At 31.7% G+C, this 12,442-nt stretch overlaps 1 long non-coding RNA gene across 1 annotated transcript; it reads right to left on the bottom strand.

Moving 5' to 3' along the window:
• Positions 1 to 602, bottom strand: LOC149512502 (uncharacterized). Its single transcript, XR_016332151.1, has 2 exons — positions 422 to 602; positions 1 to 339 (listed from the first exon to the last, which is right to left on the bottom strand). It is a non-coding gene; the product is annotated as an uncharacterized LOC149512502 (long non-coding RNA).
• Positions 603 to 12,442: the final 11,840 nt, after the last annotated feature.

The raw sequence follows: 12,442 nt of genomic DNA, 5'->3' as shown, positions 1-12,442 counted from the left end.
TTTAAATTTAATGTCTAAGCTACTTTAATTAATTTCCATTTTCAATATTCCAACTTGAAGCCTCTTAGCAAATGAGTCCTCAAACTTTAACAGTTGAAATTTGCCAGAAGAACAACTAAAACTGGACAGCAACTACATAAAATCTGAATCAGAAAAGCATACATGAATAGTAAGATTAAGGAAGGCCCTGCGTCTGGGTTGCCCAACTAAAGTTTTCCTTTTGGCCATCATCAGCTGCATAAGGAGGAGGACAGATAATCCCACTTCTAGCATGAGGACGACATGGCGGTGGTTTTACTTGGATTAGATTTCTGTGAATCCTTTCATTCGCTTTCTTTCCTACAATAACCCAATAACAAAAGAAAATACTATAGAACTAATAATAGTTAAGGAGAATGTTTCGTATGTTGTTAGAACTTACCCAAGTGTGTGTTTCTGGTTGAAGTTGGAGCCATGAGTAGTGAAAATGATAGTAGCAAGACAAGTATAGAAAGGACATTGTACATCTTACAGGCCATGTTTGAAGCCAATGGCGGCTTGATCGGGTCTGATTGTGATTCTTTTTGTAGGAAAAAGAGAATTTTTTGCACTTAATTTATAGCTCATGCGGAAATGACTAAATTGTTAATAGTTATAAATAAATGCTTAAAATAAAATAAGAATATTTGGGTTCATTCTCCTCCGCTGAAAACCTTATCAAGACTCGCATCGGATTGATTCAGCCCAAGATTATTTAAAAATAAAAATATTTTTATATTAATATATTAATATTCTTAAATATATATTTGAAATAAAATTAAAATTAATTATTTAATAATAAATATATTTATAGATCAACTTGATTCTAAAGATTGAAAATCCATGTTAACTCGTTCGACCCAAGTTCAAGTTCATCTACTCATAAACAAGCTCATTCTTTAGATGGTCTTCAAGTGTGTATTCTCCTATATGAGTTTGATGCATTTACAATTTTTTATTTTCAAAATGTTCCTGACCAGTTCGAATCATGATTAACAAGAAAATGGACTTCCTCTTCATTATCAATTAGACTAACTCCTGTGGGCAGATAAATGGTTATATTAACTATGCTACTAATCCTCTAAATATTTTGTTTCGACTTTAATTTATCAAATAGGGCATGTTCACTTTATCTTGTCATTATTATGTTTTCAGCCCAGCATAAAAACCTAAATAAAATAATTTTTTGTCATCAAAACACTCGATATGAAAATCATTTTACCTTCACTTATATTGTATCAAATTAAAACAGAACTAAGAGTAGAAAAAAATTACTTTATTCAAAGTTCTTAATGAATTTTTTTTAGAATTTAATAAAAGATCATTTGACAATCAATACAATTAAAAATAAAAAAATTTTGCCTAATTTAAAAAAAAAATTAAGATATTATTTACGAGACATGAAGGAATAATCATCGAAGAATTCTCAATGTTGCACTTGATACCGTGAAAAATTTTTGAACAAAGTCTTAAACTGAAATTTGCTTAAGGGAATTCGAGGGCAAACATATAAAAACTCAAATGACCAATCCAAAAGCTAACTTCAAACAGACTGTAGATATATATATATATATATATCTATAAATACAAATGTTCAGGCATCACTAAAGCAAGTTTTATTTAATCCTAATTCTCTATTCTTCTCTCATTTCGACCTCTTTTCTGACTTATGCATTGGAGTATAAATACAAAGAACACTCTTTACTTTTGCCTCTAACTACTTTTCTCTTCTATTCTTCCAAGAACACCTTCATGTTGGAGCTTGGCATCAACATTTTGCTGCGCCAAGTAGTGGGCTTTTCCATTCATTGGTTAAGTATGAAAAAATGCCACATAGGAAGAGAACTTTAGAGGAAGGAAATATAGCCATTCCTGTTGGGATGAAAACATACAATAGCTAACACTCAGATCGACCTACCCCACCACAAGCTAGTTTGACCATGGAACAAGCCTAGGCTTTGATTGAGCAAATACAAGCCCTTAAACAGATGTTGTAGACTATAACGCTACCATAAGCTTTGAAAGTGCTTGACTTAGTTACCTCCAGTTGACAGGCTGCAAAAAGATAGTCAAGTTATAAAGAGATGAAGGTTTCCTCGGCCTCGAAAGAAAAAGAGAATAACACTTCAATTTGCCACTACCTCAACCATAACATGAGATACATCATGACCTAAAAATCCAAACAGACAAATACTGAACCCCAACCAAACAAGGACCTGGAAGCTCATATGCAGGCTATGGAGAAAAAGCTGAAAGAAAAAATAATGGCATTCGAGAATGAGCTCAAATTCTTGGAGACTTCACCATTTATAGAGGAGATTGATAGAGCTGTGCCTTCTAAAGGGCTCAAAATATCAACCTTAGAAATTTATGATGGTACTTTTGACCCTTTCGATCATTTGAAACTTTATAGAACTAACATGATGATGCAAGACGTGAGCGAAGCTTTGATGTGTAAGGGCCGCTACCACTTTTAAAGGCATAACTTGATCATGGTATAGCAGTTTGGAACTAAGGTCAATCAACACAACTGCTCATTTTTGTCTCAATTTGTAAGTAGCTGAAAAATAAAAAAGATAACCTTAAGCTTAATGTCGATCCACCAAGGTCGCAATAAATCTCTAAACTAAGGTCACAATGAATCTCTAAAAAGTTATGTCATGCATTTTAACACGGAAGCTTTGTAGGTAAAAAACCTGGAGCAAATGACCGTTGTAACCATCCTAACAAGTGGATTCAATGACAAAAAGTACTTCCTAAAGTTAACCTTGTCACTAGAGCCACTTAAGACTCTGGTTGACATCTTACTTGTAGTTAAAAAGTATATAAATATCAAATTTACAATGAAAAACAACTGAAGTGAGAGAGGTTAATCTTTCCTCCTTGATAGCTGAGGAGAGAGAGGCTCATCCCTTCTCCTCAATCATAAAAAAGGTAAAACTTTTTACGATTTTCCTTCAATAAGGAGACAACATAGGGCTAGGAGTCTCAGTGGAGAAAGAACCTATACAGCACTGAACACTTCATAAAAGAAGATTCTGATGCAAATTTAAAGGAACCCAAAGCTTGGATGGCTGAAGCCACTGATATAGAACACAAGGAAGGATCTGACCAAAAGATGTGTCTTCCATAGGGAAATAGGCTATAATACTAAAGACTATATTGACCTAAAAAATGAGATTAAAGCTCTGATTAGGAGAGGTCAATTAAGGAGGTTTGTAGAATAGCAAAGATAAGATCAAGCTAGATTAGATTATAGACAAGATCAAAAAGAGCCTACTTAGGGTGACGAAGGTAGGCCAAAAAAAATAGAAGGGAAAAGTCAGAGGAAGTGAGTTGAGATGAGAAAAAGGCCAAATTGATAACAATAGGCATATCACTGGAGTGATTAATATGATTATTGGAAGGAGCTAAATGTCGGCAAAAAAAATTCAACCTAGGCATAATCATGGCTGTAGGTAACTTGGCTAAAAAAGAAAAAGATTTGAAAGACGAATTGATCTTGTTCAGTCTAAAAGATTTGGAAGGAATCCAACACTCATATGATGATGTTGTAATAATCACAACTATAGATACCTATTTTGTCTAGTACAATTATTATTAATATTATTATTATATTTTTTTTCTTTTTTTTCTCTTTTTTTTTGATCTGTTTGACAAAAATCTTGGTGCATTAAATGAACCTTCCCCAAAGTTTAAAATTTCAGCCATCGCCAGCCACCAGCAACCGCCTGACACCCTGCCTAACTTAACAGCATAGATTTTGGCCACTAAAAAGTCCACCAAGTTGGTTAAAAATCTTGGATTTGAATCAGAAAGCTTTATAAATAGAGCTTGTTTCTGGCAAGAAAAAATGGGGGATCGATGAAAAAAACACACCCAGCAAAAACAAAAAATAAAAAAAAAAGCTCTGTTAAACCTAAGAAACAAAAAAAAAAAAGGTTCTTTCAGTAAACACTCAAAATAGAAACCAAATACCACAACCAAACACAAATCCACAACACCTAGAAACGAGACCATAAGCATTAAAAACAAAAAAAAAGTTTTGGCCAAAACTTTTAGCCTCGATCTAGACCATTCATAATATTTTCTCATGAAAAAAAGGTCAGATCAGGACTTAAGAGGCTGGGAAGGTTTTATGGTGAGTTTTTGAAGTTTATAGGTTATTGGCGACAGTGGCGGCGTGATGGTAATGGTGACAAGCTGACCCCTTAAGATTTTTGATTCAGAGAAAAAATGGAGATTTTTTTTTAAAAAAGGGAGGGAATGAGCAAAAATTTTTTTTAGAGCTATTATATAGGTTGAAAGGTCTCAAAACGACATCGTTTTAAGATCCTAGGATCGACGTGCAAGCTCGTGACCCGACTTAGAGTCTGCGTACTCGACTCGATGGTTGACACCCTAGCACCCAAGCTTAGATCGGTCCAACCAAATTTTCAGTAAATCAATTTTGAACCGGTTTGAATTGCTTAAAACCTAGAGAATCATCTACAGAACTAGCTGAATTGCTCCCCTAGCCGGTCTGATCGAATTGCCTATTGACCAAACCATTGATCGGTCTGGTCTATTTTTTTTGTATTTTTAAAATTTTTAATTTATTTTAGTTTTATGATTTCAAGTTTTTATTATTGTGTTTAAATTTTTTTAATTTTCTAATATAAATTTTTTTAATAATAATAATAAAATATGTACAAATAATAAAAAAATAAAGTCTAAATTTTTGATAATTGTGTTAAAATTAAAATAAACCTTAAAAAAAGTAATATAATAATACTAAAAATTAATAATGAATGACTAATAATAATAATAATAATAATAAATGGTTTCTAACATTTGATAATTTTTTTTAAAAATTAAAAATAAAAAATTAGAAAAAAAATATAAATAATAAAAAAAATTAGTAAAAATGTAAGAAAAGAAAATTTTTATTCGACGATGAGATTCAAAGGTTTTTCAAGTAGTGATACATACGAAATCTCTAAGTGAAAAGATTTTTTAAATACTATCAATGTATTGGAGTATTTATAAAAAGTTTTCAGTACAATAAAAATTTTCCTTCTTTTCCTATAAAGTAAAAATAAAATTAACTAATTTATTAAAATAAAATGACAAAAAGTGAGGAAAAAGGAAATTTTATCCGAGGATTGAATTCTAAAAATATTTCGAGTAGTGATGCTTTACAAAATCCTTAAGTGAGAATATTTTTTTAAAAAATATTACCATTGTATTGGAGTATTTATAAAAAATCTTCAATATGATAAAATTTTTTTCTTTTCTTCAAAAATTCTAATAAAAAAACCAATAAAATTTTTAAAAGTAAATTAAAATGTATGCATCAATATATTATCATTTGCATTGCATACACAACATAGTTTTTTACGAAAAATAAATCTGAACCTCAAAGAATATGATTCTAAGGTATTCCAAGAAGCAATGTTTAAAAAATCTCTAAGTGAGAAGAGTTCTTCTAATGTTACTAACATACTAGAACATTTTAAGAATTATTTCAATAAAAGGGTTCCAATTTATTTTTCTAGAATAAAGTATAATAACAAAAAAATAAAATTTTAATAAAAAACAAAAAAACTAAATTCTAATAAATGAAGGAAGTCAAGAAAATTACTTTTTAAGCACAAAAACTAAGACTATTTTTGTTAAGATCAATGGATAATATGTAATTAATTGGTATTGTTTTAAACAGGTATTGTGGGGGTGCTAATCTTTCCTCACGGTAACCAACTCCTAGACCCAAAGTGTTTTGTAGGTCTTAAAATTATTTTTTAATAAATTTTAGTTAATTTTAAGATTTTATTAAAAGGATAAATTTTAATAGATAGCTAATCGCACCTAGCCAAAAATAAAAGATTCCATTAGGGATGCCATTTTTTTTTCAAGAGTCAAGCCAAAATTAACTAAGTGTTATCCTCGATTTTGCTTTAAACAGTCTTAATCGATATTTAATATTAAGTTCCTAGATTTTGATTCTTTTTCAATAAAAAACAAGAATTAATCAAAAATAAAAAATCATAAACAAATTGAAAATAAAAAGAAAAATTCACATGAATTTTTTATGCCTTTTGTTCATCTGTATATATTATTCTCAATAAATTAGGAAACATTTGTACACACGATGACACGTTGCATGCTATGCATGAGCTTTATACTCGGGCTCCATCTTTCATAGAAGGAAGTAAAGTACCTATGCTCTCGTAAGGTGATAACCTCTGTAATAGTAAGCGAAATACTTTCATTCTCGAACCTTTTCTGTTCGTAGCCTATAATGAGTGAAGATCGAGATACCTTAGTAGTCCAGCATGGATGATAGTGAAGAATAATTCAAGAACCTCTAAATGTATATCAATCCAAACAAGCATGTAGTAAGCCGTAGGAAGCCAACCTTAGGTAGAACTTTGCCCACCCTTTTTTTAGAAAATGATTAAGTCCAAAATGTGTAAGAATAAAAGCTGAAAATAAAACAAAAAGATAAAAACTCTCACAAACAAACTTTTTTTAATCTCAAACCACATCCTCACACTAATTTAATTTTGTTTTCATTTCTTTTTCCTTTTAAATAAATCATATAATATAGTTTTGCATCGAGGTATTTGCTTTAGACATCTTTCTCTCGAGAAGTTCTTCATGAATCCCATAGAACTATAAATTTGCTCATCCTCCATCAATGTCCCATGCCAGTCATATAATGAAGTACATGTCTAGTCATAGGAAGCCTAGCAATAGAATGAAGATTGTTTGCCCACTGATTATGTGTCTGAGTTACCTAAGAAGGTGCATTTGGATCTTACATAAAATAATTTAGAAGACTTAGTCATCATCTGGGATCAGTTAAGTGAAGAAAGAAAAGAAAGATTTTATAAAAAGTATGGGTAGATTGTGTCTTTCATTCCAGTAGTGATCGAGGAATAGTTGATCAAAGCAGCTATACAATTTTTGGACCCTTTCTATAGATGCTTCACTTTTAATTAAGAAGATTTAGTGCTAACCATTGAGGAGTACTTGATTTTGCTTGGGATAGAACTACAGTGTCTAGATAAAGTGTTTATTTGAAAGCCAAAATCAAGTTATCGCAAAAGGTTGGCCAAGCTTATAGGGGTTAAAGTAGAAACCATAGATTCTTTCGCAAAGTCTAAAGGTGAACATCTCGATATTTGTTGGGACTTTTTCTGTAATTTTATTCAAAGGCATCTAGATGATGATTAAGGCATGGCTATGTTAGCCTTAACATTGTATGGCATGGTGATTTTCTCAAAGACTTTGGGCTATATTGAGATAATAATGGTGGAATTTTTTGAGTAAATTAAAATCCAAGCAATTAATCTTGCACTAGTAGTACTAACCGAAACCATTAGGTCATTGAATTTTTATCAACAGAATGGAAAATGATGGTTCATAAGGTGTGCACCACTGTTATATGTGTGGGTTAAAAGTCATTTCAAGTGTGAAAAAAATGTATTCTCAAAGCTGTATCTTCAAAACAAGGCATTAATTGAAGAATTCTGTAAAAGCCAATGGCCAACATTAAAGACTAAGGAAGAATGGGTTTTATTCTTGTGAAGGCTTATCAGGATTGAAATAAAATGAATGGCGCCATGGATTCCCCTTGTGCCCATATTTTATTAATAGAAAATGAATTATGGATACCATTGTTAGGACCGTGAGGTAGATAAGTTACACTCTGTTGATGGTATTAAGGTAATTCAGTGCAAAGCAGTTTGTTCTTGCCATTTATGACCTGGTTCAAGTGGAATTCACCTACGAGGAGTCCAATCCACCAAGAACCTCAGAGTAGTTAATCCAAGCATGGAAGAAAATGTGAAGGATGAGACTAGGGCCTCTCATTGACAAAGTTAGTCCTGATTACCTGATTTGAAAAGTGAAGTGACTTAAAGACATAGTACTTCCTCTTGATAATGGCTCACATCAATGAGTTAATCTTTCTGTAGAAGTACAATTATCTGAAGTTGAGCTTATTAGAAAATAATTAGAAGTTGAAAAAGAAGAAATAAGAAAAAAAATTAAGATTTCATCAGAAGATGGGATAGTTGAAATACGAAATAGAAGTCCAAAAGAGCAAATTAAAGAAGGTCATAAGAGAATGAGATGTGGCCAACAATGATTTGAAGGATTTACACCAATAAAACAAGAGATTACAAGTCCAATTCAAGACTGGAAAGGTCACCAAGTCTTACATTAGTTAGCAACATGAAATGAATGAACATTGAGAGGAAATGAACCAATGGAAAGGCAAAGCTCAAGAAAAGTAAGAAGAGATCATCAGAATTTCTCAAAAATGTCAGAATTCGAAAAGATTATACTCTACAGCTTTAGTAAGATTGGTTGAATGCCAAAAAAAAAAAAAGAAATGGTTGAAGGTTATGCTTACAAAAGAAAGAAAAAAACAACTTGAAATACTAAATGAAAAAGAATCGCTTCACTAAGTGATCCAAAGGTTGGAGTTACAATTGCAAGACCATAAGAACCATATTTCAGCAATAATAGATGAATGGCAAAGAAGGGAAAAAGATTGGATCTTTAGATGTGATTCAAAAAGAGATGCCTAATGAGATAGAGAGTAGAAAGCTTAGGAAAGCAATATTACATAGAGCATCTGACCAATCAAGTTTGCAAGGCAGTGAAAAAGGCATGGGAAATGGTTGAAAAGGTAGAGGCATTAAGAAGAAAAGTTAATCCTGTAAGAGAATATAGACAATGCCTAGTAAACTTTCTAGATGAGGCTAAAGATCATTATGAGCAATTCAAATATTTTTATGAATATAATTTTACGATGATAAATCTTGTGTAACATAAGTTGTATAGAATCAATGAAAATTTCTAGTGTTAAAATTCGTCCAAGAGCAAATATCTCTCACTTACATTTATGAATCATGTGCACCATTTTTTTTATAACCATATTCTTTTAAAAAATCATAAAAAAATGAAAATAAAATTTTCAACAGATGGCATTTTGATTTTTTAAAATTTGTGATAATAAAGATTCAATAATAGCTAGCCCACCAAAAATTGACTCAACTTATTTCTTATTCATACAACACTAGGGTTCAAACAAGAATCATGAAACAAGAATAAACCAATCATTTTGAAAGGATTAAGAAGGTTCAAGAGGAATTCAAAGAGGATCTTAGTAAGATAGTGGACACACTCAAGAATCTTGACAAAAAAAAAATAGTGAAAGGAAATCCTAGCTTTCAAGAGCAATTGCTAGACATGGTGGATCTTGTATATCTTTCAGGGTTTCAACACAGCCAACCCAACCTTTTCAAGGAGCCAGAGTGCAAATCCTTACTCTTGAAGGATATTCCTATCTTTATATGGGAATGACATCCACACTTGCTTTAGGATAGTTTCAAAATTTTGCTAATCTAGTCATGGTACAAAAACCACTTAAGCCAATCTTGATTCTTGACTTAGATGATTCCAAAGAGAGAGAAAAGCTAGGGGCCATAGATGAAAAAGATTTTTATGGCTCCATGGATGTAATTGAGCTTTGTTTGATCCTAGATATGATCATTTCACCTAAATTTAAGGTCCTTGAACTTGAAAATATGATGACACAAAATGTCTAATTACTTATATCACCATGTATTATCATAAGATAGTAACATATACTCATGATGAAAAGCTGTTATGCATGTATTTCAGGATAGCCTTACAGGTTCTATAGCTAGATGGTATGTTTAACTAGATAAGACTCGTATTCATTCATAGTAAGAACTCACGAGGGCATCATTTACGTAATATCAGCATGTCATGGATCTAGCTTCAAATCATTTATCTCTACAGAGTATGAAAAAGAAAGCAACATAAAACTTTAAAGAGTATGCATAGAGATTGAGAGATGTGACCACACAAGTATAACCTTCCCTCACTGAAAAAGAGAAAACTATCCTAATTGTAAACACTTTGAAAGCACTTTATTATGAAAGATTGATAAGCAATACAACAAAGAACTTTGTAGATATAGTGATATCATGTGAGATTATTGAAAATGCCATAAAAATGCCAAGCTCAATGTAAGAGAGACAAGCGAAGCAAAGAAAGGCAGAGCTTCAAAAAAGAAAAAAAATGAAGCACAAACAATGAACTATATTGGGCAATAGTTCAGAGGTTTCACACCATACTCCACACCAGTGTACCAAACTCATTATCCTTTCATAAACAATGTTACATCCATCCCTCATTCATATAAACCATATTAGTTGCTACAACAATTAGTTTATCCATCCTATTTTTAGTCATCTTTTTAGATACCCACCTATTCATACAACCATCCTCCTACATCTACTATACCAAAATAGAGACCCAATCTAAGTAGTGGTCCAAAAGCCCCAAGAAATACCTAAGAAAAAATCACTTTCGACCCTATTCCCATGACATACATAGATTTGTACCATTGACTTGTTGAAAAACATCTACTAGCCCCTATTATTGTTGAACCTTTGAAACCTCAATTTTTCAAATGGTATGATCCTAATGCGTATTACGATTATCATTATGGAAACCCAAGTCATTTTATGAAAAATTATACTATTTTAAAGCGTAAAGTGTAAGGGTTAATCAATAAAGAGGTGTTAAACTTTGATACCAACCAACGAAAGACTTCAAATATTAATGAAAACCTTATACCAAATCATATTAGACCATCAATAAAAACTTTGATTGATTGACAAACATGCCATTTGAAGAGAAAGATAGATGAAGTCAAGACTCATGAGGTTAAGGTGTTTGAAGCCTTAGTCAAGGTTGATATGTTGAAGTTAATAAAGCCTTAAAAATACTCTAAAATGATTAATTTAGTCGAGAGCTATGACTATCATAAAAGAGGGCATTCTATCGAGAGTTGTGACTAATTCCATTAAGAGGTGCAAAAATTGATGGATATGGGTCAGATAGAGTTTTTCGAAGAAAGAGAAGATGAGATGAAAGCTGAAGTATCTATCATTGATTCGAAGAATAGGTTATGCATAGATTGATAACTATCTATTATGATGAAAAGCTAACCCTAAGGCTAAAAAAGCTCATCTCCTTATCAGTAGTGACAATTAAAGTCTCAAACACTTTTTTCATACTAGAATGACAATGCCATACCATGAAAGTATGATTATGACATTATAGTCAATTCAGATACTACAAACATAATGAGCATAATAGGTATGACTCGAAATAAGAGGTGTTACATTTCAGAAACACTAGAAAAAAAAGCAAAGGTTAAAGAAGAATAGGGAAGTCAGAGTAATCTTATGATAGTCCCATATAAAGAATGTCAGAAGTCGATTTCTAAGAATAAAGCTAGTGAATTTTTAAAGCTAGTGAATGGTAAAAAAGTTAAACAAAATGTCAGTTAGAATTTCATTGTTATCATTATTGCTAAGCTCAGAGTCACACCATAATGCTTTACTGAAGGTGCTAAATCAAGCATGTGTGTCATATAATGTCTTTGTTAAATACATGAAATAGCTTCTTGTTAATTTTTAATCTCAAACTACATCTCTTTTAGTGATGAAGAGATTTTTCCTAAAAGTCGATGAAGTACCAAGGCTCTTCACATTATTGTAAAATGAAATAGTCATATAATGGCTAAGGTTCTGATGACAATGGCTCATTAATCAATGTTATGCCTATAACTATTTTCATAAAACTATTTGTTGATGAATCTTACATGAAGCCTAGTCATATGGTAATTTGAGCCTTTGATAAGACCTGAAAGGATGTGCTTGGTGATATAAAAATGCTATTGCAAATTGGCCCTTGTACTTTTAATGTAAAATTCCAAGTTATGAAATTTTTCCCTCATGCAGCTGCTTGTTAGGTAGGCCATGGATTCATGTAGTAAGTGATGTTCCATCATGATTACATCAGAAAGTCAAATTCATTATTGATGGAAAGCTTACAAGCGTGACAGGGAAGAAATTTACTGGTAACTCAATTGGTATATACTTCTTATGTGAAAGCTGTAGATGAAGCCATGGAGTACTCTTATAGATCTTTCGAGATTATCAACATGACATATGTGGTTGAAAGATCTATATTATATTTATCGTACCTGTTTATGACTATTAAATGGTCATCAAGTAGTTTACCGGGATGGGATGACAACCTAGAGTCAAACTTGAGAGGAATCTATAAGGAATCATGAAGCTGTTAACAATATATGATAAGAAAGATAGATTCGGCTTAAGTTATAAACTGACAAGAGGAGACAAATTGAAAATCATGAATGAGAAGAAAGAAAAAAGAATGGCTAATCTTAGGGGATATGAGCTAGAGTCAGAGCCAATGTCATTCTTTACCTTTATGATTATTTCTGTTTGGAAGGATATAATTACCCAAACACACTTGAAGTCACAAGTGCAGAATTAGTGGAAGAATTTTCTAAGTTGCCCATTTA

Source organism: Durio zibethinus, chromosome 22 (assembly GCF_047325235.1).
Source record: "Durio zibethinus cultivar Kanyao isolate XHJ-2024 chromosome 22, ASM4732523v1, whole genome shotgun sequence".
Taxonomy (NCBI): domain Eukaryota; kingdom Viridiplantae; phylum Streptophyta; class Magnoliopsida; order Malvales; family Malvaceae; genus Durio; species Durio zibethinus.
Note: the sequence above shows the minus strand (reverse complement) of the source record. Positions and strands in the feature narration are given on the sequence as shown.